This window comes from Zeus faber (genome assembly GCF_960531495.2).
Source record: "Zeus faber genome assembly, chromosome: 2".
Taxonomy (NCBI): Eukaryota; Metazoa; Chordata; class Actinopteri; order Zeiformes; family Zeidae; genus Zeus; species Zeus faber.
In genome coordinates, this window is record NC_137189.1 from 48,352,428 (window position 1) to 48,359,997 (window position 7,570).

The window sequence follows — 7,570 nt, forward strand, 5'->3', positions numbered from 1 at the left end:
AAGGCAGAAAGAAAACAAGAGTTAAGAGGGTTGACCCAGATGAGCAGATGTCAGCTTTTTACTTAAGAGCTGTGTGCCCCTCGAGTCCCTCCATCAACACATATCTGTTAAAACGCTGCCGGCGACCTGAAGTACCCAACTCGGCAGGGTCAATGCCGGGCGAACACGACGCCATTTCTCAAGGGTTTTCTCTGGAGCGGGAGAATGTACGTATGTAACTATTATTTTTATTTAGGCACCAAGCTGTTAGAGCTTCTAATAGTAAATTTAAAAAAAGGTAATAGTGTTTCTTTTTTGTGGTGAAGCACAATTAAATTCTTACTTGTATGCGACCTCCCGACATAAAAATAATCATAACAATACAAGGTCAGAGGTCAGCAAAATAATAAAAAAGAAATGTGATTAAATTAGGGGTAGCTTACAGAGCTAGTTCTGTCAGGCCCTCATGGGCCGGTCTTTTTAAGCAGCCCATCCCTCTCGCCGGACCTGCTTTGCTTCCTGCTTTGCTTGCTGTGTTGCTGCGCTCCCTCCACGTCCCCTGCATCCACCCATCGGGCTCTAATCTCCAGCATTTTTTGTACACCTCACCGGGAGTGAGGAGCAGTAGAGCCCAGACACCCAAACTCAAACAATGCTGAATAAATAAAGATTATTTTTCTAAATTAAATCTCACAGTTGTCTGTCAGAATTGATAATGAGTTACTTCAACCCACATCATGAATTGACAGTGGAATTAGCTGAAATATTTAATCTCGGTGGATCTATGTCGGGAACAAGGCTGATTCCATCCAGTCGCGTCGGCCAGAGTTTTGAAATGGAGCGAACAGAACGCAGATAAACCCAACTCCAACGCCATCTGCGTCCGAGCCGAGGTCAGGGCTGGAGGGGATGAACTGCTCAGCGGAGCCTTGATCTTGCCCCTCCCTGATTAGAAGCTTCTTTCTGCAACCACCTGGACACCCACAATCACCATGCCTCTGCGCACTAAATGAAACCAAACTACTTCCAAAACATCTGCTCGAGCACAGTAAAAAAAAAAAAAGATGTGGTGAAAACAGAGCAATTAAGGCAATGTGATTCTACTCATGGTCAGAGAGGGTAACATACAGCGTCTCTTTGTTTTTCTTCAAAAAGCAATTAAGAAGCACTGAATGTGAATTGTCTGAAATGATAAAATTTTTGAACAGGCTTTTAAACAGGCTCCATTGTACGGGTGGGGTTTAAGAAAGTGGCACAACATCAGTAAACAACCTTGCTCATTTTTGAATTTCAAGTAAAACACGCAGTGAGCAAAAACGGATTGCGAGGTGGAGGTAAGCGGCTCCCAAGTGACCATCCTTCATTTTCTCCACCTCCTGTCTCCGGTAGTTTCAAGTAATTTTCGTCCCCTCAACCTCATCCGTGAGTCCAAAGGTGCGAGATTTCAATTGGGATGCAGTAGGAGGGTGAGCTCCTGCTCCGCTGGGGCAAGGGAGGCGGTGGGCATTGTTGTGTTTTATGAATGCATATCACCCACAGAGAGGCTCTCTGGACGAGATGTCCTTGCAAGAGCCTAGGAGGAGACAATCGCTTGGAGGTCATTGGAGTTGCAAAGGAAATGCAAACAAGAAAATGAAAACACTTACCGTCGACAAGAGGACACTTGGTGCGATAACACTGTTAGAACCATCAGAGCCAACTGAGGCAAAATTCCACTCATTTTCAATTCAGAAGAAGGGACTTTCATTTCAGTGGGACTTCACGTCAAGTCCCACTAAGGTTTATTCAGCCCACACACAAATAAATGGATAAACGCACGTAATGCTTATATACAGCGCTAAGCACACACATACACACAGATGTAGAGTTGCGTATTAACATGGAATTTCCGGTCCATTTGCAAATTTCTTTTTTACAGTGTACAAATATAATTTGTGAAAAAAAAACAGTGCCATGCATGGAAGTATGAAGCTATGTAATATTAAACCGCTACGATTTATATTCCAAGAGGAACTTCTTTATAACATGAGGATCTTCCTTCAAGTTGGATTAGCCTAAAGATTACACGTTCATTTGTTTTTTGTAATGTATTAGAAAAACAAAATTGTGAAATCCTGGGCCGTTACCAATGTTTGAAAATAAACATGAACGTTCCCCTTAACGCATAACTTACAGTTTTCCGAGTTCGCATGAACGCAGCATCACTTCCTGCTTGGAGAGCTGTAGAGAGCTGTGTCCGTGCCTTCTGAAATCGATTGCGGATGGCTCGGACAGATAAAATAAAAGTGATGAAAAATAAAAAATGCTAAGATGGATCTCCAAATATTCTTTGGTGGCTGTTAATATACCTGTGTAATCTCAAGTTTATGTGTGGGAAACACTGGTTAAACATCGGCCACTGCCATTGGTGAATGTCATCTTATTTGCTGTAAGGCCGATGGTGGTCAATGAGGCGAATGTCGGCCGATAGCGATGTACGATTGATAAATCGGTGCATCCCTACAATTCATGTAGGTGGACCCTGTGGATTGCTTGAAATGTCATTTGTGGTGCTGGTGTCATACTGTCCTGAAAAAGCTCTCTGGTCTGTATAAAGGAACTGCTAATTTCCTAACATTTTTTTTTTCTGTGAACGTTTTTTTGGGGGCCATGAAATTCCATTCGATAACCCCTCTGTGATCCCTTAAAATTTACAGCGTGCCTGGTCTCATTTTCTTACCACATCGGGGAGGGTTTTGTAATTAACATGGTTTAATTAAAGCCTCCCCCTTAATGTATTTGAGTCTTGGTGGCTTTAGTTAAACACGGTGCAGAGCTCCCGGTTCATTAATAACTTTGAGAGCTCCGCTACCCCATTACCCTCCCAGGGTTGTCACGGCGTACTGTGGTCTTAATTCCAGTCAACTAGACGTGATCTGGCAGCCACACGCTATGTTATCATCCAGGCGGCCGCCAGCATCGCAGATCAAAAGGGTTTAGCGCTGAAGTGCATATTGAGCATTCATGGATTCATCATGCATTTACACTGAAGCAGAATTTGTTGGAGGACAAACCAGATGTTCACGCATGAAAACGGTCCTAAACGATCTCGATGCGACACTTCGTTGCAGCCGGCCATGCCTGCAGACAAAATATTTATCACCTGGTGTCTGCACACCGGCTTTTAAGTAACGCTTCACAAGACGGCCCGGGTTTTGAAGTGTAGCTTCGCATCACTTACCGTGTCATTTCCTGCAGCTTTCGGTGTAACTCCCTCGTATGAAACCATGTGTGTACACGGATGAAGTGCATTCAAAACAAAAGCTTTAGCCATCTCATGGAAGGTGTGACGATCATTTTTTATGCATGCGCCTTCTGCAGGAAAGTGTCCCCCCGCAGCCCAGGGGGACAGTACATGCACTACAGTACGTGCACTGCATGTGAAAATGTTCTACCTGTATTTGGGGTGCCACCGTGCTTGCTTTTAAACTGCTGTTCACTACTACAAATTGAGTAATATCAGAAAAAAAATGTAACTATCCTTTTTAATAGGGGGCAGGCATGGAATGAATGCTGTTCTGTAACAGTTGTGTGCATGTGAGTTTTAGACTTCACTATACTGCAAATCTTCAATAATTGTGATTACAGGTGGATATAGCTTCAGTAGGGGAAAACGTTGAAAACCCACTACACTGAAGGGACGACCAGAAAAAGACTCTGCATTGGAGCTCAAAAGATCTGTGGACTCCTGCCCTGAGTTGAAGGACAAAATGAATAGACGCAAATAAGTAATAAACTCCATACTAGTGAGTTATACAGCTAAAGATAATTTCATAGTTTACATTTTAATAAAAATAATATTTGCTAATTAACATAAATATAAGTGAGAACATTGATATCTGTTTCAGTCAATAACCCTCAGAAAATAAAAGAAATGAAATAAATTCATCAGCAATTGATGACACTTTTTATTGACCGTCACAGACCGTCCTCTGTGCGCCCGGGGGCCGAGGGGCCGTGGTACTGAAGTGGGAGTTAAAAAAGTCCCTCAAAACGGCTTCCTAAGAAATACGATCGTTCCTAGTTCCTGCAGCGTGCACGCGAACAAAGGGGCGGTTCATCCAAATGCTCTGAGAGCTATTCAAAAGTTCCTGTGGTGCGAAAACGCCTACAGAGTCCTTAAAGCTTGAGGATGACTGAGAGCCTTTGGTGGCTCCTGTTTTGGGTGTCATTGGCACGCTGGTCGAAGCTCAGTCTATTGTCCAGTGTCACCCCGAGGTATTTGAAAATGTCAAGCGTTTCAACTGTTTGGTTACTGATGATAATTGGGTGCTGGGCTGAGGGGCGACCATTTATTATTTCCTTTGTCTTGCTGACAGTGAGGTGAAGATGGTAATCCTCACACCACCGGGTGAAGTGCGCAACCGTGTTGTGATCGTCCAGAGCAGAGTGGTCTTCTGGGAGTTGAGGGAGAACGACTGCGTCGTCTGAGTATCTGAGGAAAGGAGTGATGGGTGATGGACCGGTGCAATCATCGGTGCAAAGAGTGTACAGGAATGGGGAGTGAAGTCTAGCCCGTCTGGTTCTATCCCACAGAAGAGCTACTGTAGCACAAGTGAAAAACGTAATGCTGCTGTGATAGAGAGGTGTCAGAACACGCAATGCATGGCAGCTTGCTGTGTATGGGGGCGCTCAGAGTCCCCATGCTGCACGCACACACACACACACACACAAACAAACAAACACACACACACACACACACACACACACACACACACACACACACACACACACAAACACACAAACACACAAACACACACACAGGAGATTAATTTCCTCTGCACCTTCAATCATTTTAATAACATTGCCTGAAATGCAGCTTCAAATCAGTATAACACTCCGAGACATTAAATAATCCGTTCCAGGCCGCTCTGCGGCATTATTCCTTCTCATCCCGCCATTTTAATTGAATGCAGCCGCAGGAATGAGCCCAAACCAAAGGACAAAACTTCAAGGGGAAGCTTCTGGTGTTGCTGATGTGTTTATTAAAGTCACCAAAAAACGTGCTGTGTGTCAATCTGTGTCACAGTTTGTGCGGCAGGGTCCGCCGCGCCCCATCAACTGAGCCCGGCGTCCAGCACCGCTCCGTCCAGTGGAGTCCACTTTGTATTCGAACGGCCTCCGTGCGGTTGAAAGCCGGGGGAACACAGAGGAGCGGCAAAGCGTCGCTCTTGAAGGGATTTCAAAGAGAAATCATTGCGAGAGCCGGGGAACGAAAGGACACAAAGAGCTGCAAGAGATGCCGGGAGGAGGGACCACGCCTTCCTGCTTGATGTGACGCTCAGTGCCACCCGGGCGAGTTAGCAGGCGGAACACTCATACCGACAAGGTCTTCCTGTGTACATAAAACGGCACAATATTTGATTTGTTGAGAGCGAAAATTGGTAAAAATCGACATAAATCGTTTCGATTTGAACGTCTTTGCGTGAACTCTTGGCTTTTGAGTAATTGAAATGCCAAACACCTGTTTATCTTGTTTGTTTTATGTTTGATAGAATTTCCTCGACTCTGAGCTGAAACTTTAGCTTTTGGGCCCAGGATCAGTGTGGCTGTTCACCTGTTGCTCGTTGATCGGTCTAATGAGCAACAGGCTAAACCCACATCCCCACACTCACTCAGGAGAGGAGCCCTTGTCATGACATGTGTCCATCCTCTCGGGGCTTGCCAGCCCCACTCCCTACAATAAACTTGTGTCTTCTCAACCTCATTGTCTGTGTCTCTGTGCTGGAGGGCCCTGACAATGCCACTTGGGTGGTGTGCAGCAGGCAGATTTGCCACAAAATATATATATGTATATAAATATATATATATATGTATATATTGTGCCATGTTTGTTTATTATTGTTGTTGTTTATTATACATGTTTAATATGATTTTTGCCTTTTTACATTTCCTTCAATTTAAATTGTATAAAATTGTTTTGTTTTGTATTTATTTTTCACTACTCTGCCACGCACAGTCTCTGGAGTTTTCTAAAATGCAGTTCCCTACATGCTGTACAATGCAATATGTATGTGACAAATACATCTTCTGACTCTCTGAATCTTCACATTGCTGTTAAAGGGCACTATTGTGCTCCTTTTCAACAAGTTAATATAGGTCTCTGAGGTCACCAAAACATGTTTTTGAAGTTTTTTTTCTGAAATTACCATTCAACAAAAAATATGCATTTGAGCCAATACAACATGCCTCTGTTGCATCATGTTCCTAAACGGCTGCTTCTGCTTGTGTAGCTTTAAATGTAAATGAGCTGCCAGGCCCCGAGTTCTCAGCCAATGGGAGCTTTTTTTCTGGGTTCCGTTGTACGCGGATTGTGTGCCGCAGCCTACAGTCTATCTACTGCATACTTTGAATTTCTCTTTTTTTTCCAGAAAGGAAAATTATTTTTTAAACACTTATATTAACATCGTCTGCAGTTTCTTCACAGTCAGTTGGCATTAATTCCTTCTTCCATTATTAATTCCTAATTCCTTGTTTTAAAAGATTTGTGCTGGTCTCTGCAGCCAACAGAGCACTTCCCACGATTAGCTTTTACAGTTTGTGTGTTAAGAGTTCCATCAGCGACCCAAGGGTATGTGCACAAGAAAAAAGTGAGTTTTTGAAAAGAGGTTCCCTAAATGTCATTTATTGATAGTTTAGTCAAATGAGTTGAACATTCGTAGGATTTAATAAAATCGATGTCGAATAAATCAATGGATGGATTCATGTTTTGTGTTATAGTCTCCAGGAGGCCAGGAGGCGCTCGTCAGCGTGCCAGATCTGGCCCGCAGGCCACCAATTGGAGACCACTGCACTCAGGCACGAAGGTCTGCAGTATAAGGTCTCCTCCGTCCGTTCTAACCTTCTAAGATGTCACACACTCGTCCATATTGACTTATTCAGCCGACGCTTCTAATCCCACATCTGTCAGGAGGCGCAGCGAGGCGCCACGCTGATTAAATTTAAGAGGGAGGAGGACATACGGTAAGCACACGCACACGCACACACACACACACACACACACACACACACACACACACACACACACACGCACGCACGCACACACACACACACACACACACTCACACTCACACTCTCTTACAGGTATCTCTCTCAGTTTTAGGTCTCTTGGACACGCCCATTCACACTCTCAGACATATAGATGCACACACGCACTTGAGCATGCATAAATGCTTGTCACCAGATGCACATACTTTCACACACACTTATTCACACACACACACACACACATTTACACACTCAAACCTGATTTCCCAAGTCAAGGATCGTTTAACACGGTGGGATTTCCGTCCTGTTGTTTTGCGCTTCTGTTGACTCTGTCCCCCAGTGCAAACGCCTCCGTGTTTGTCGTCCTCCCGTGTTTGACTTTTTGACTAAGCGTTCGCTGTTTCTACGTTCCAATGAACCAAACTGAACGTCCTTCGCTCCCGCCTCGCCCTGTCCGCGCGGCGCTGGCGGGAGCATTCCAATCTCTTTGACAGAATGAATTCAATAATCCAGCTGAAAGTGTGCTGAAACTTTATCGGATCAAAAAGTTTACATGGACACGCCT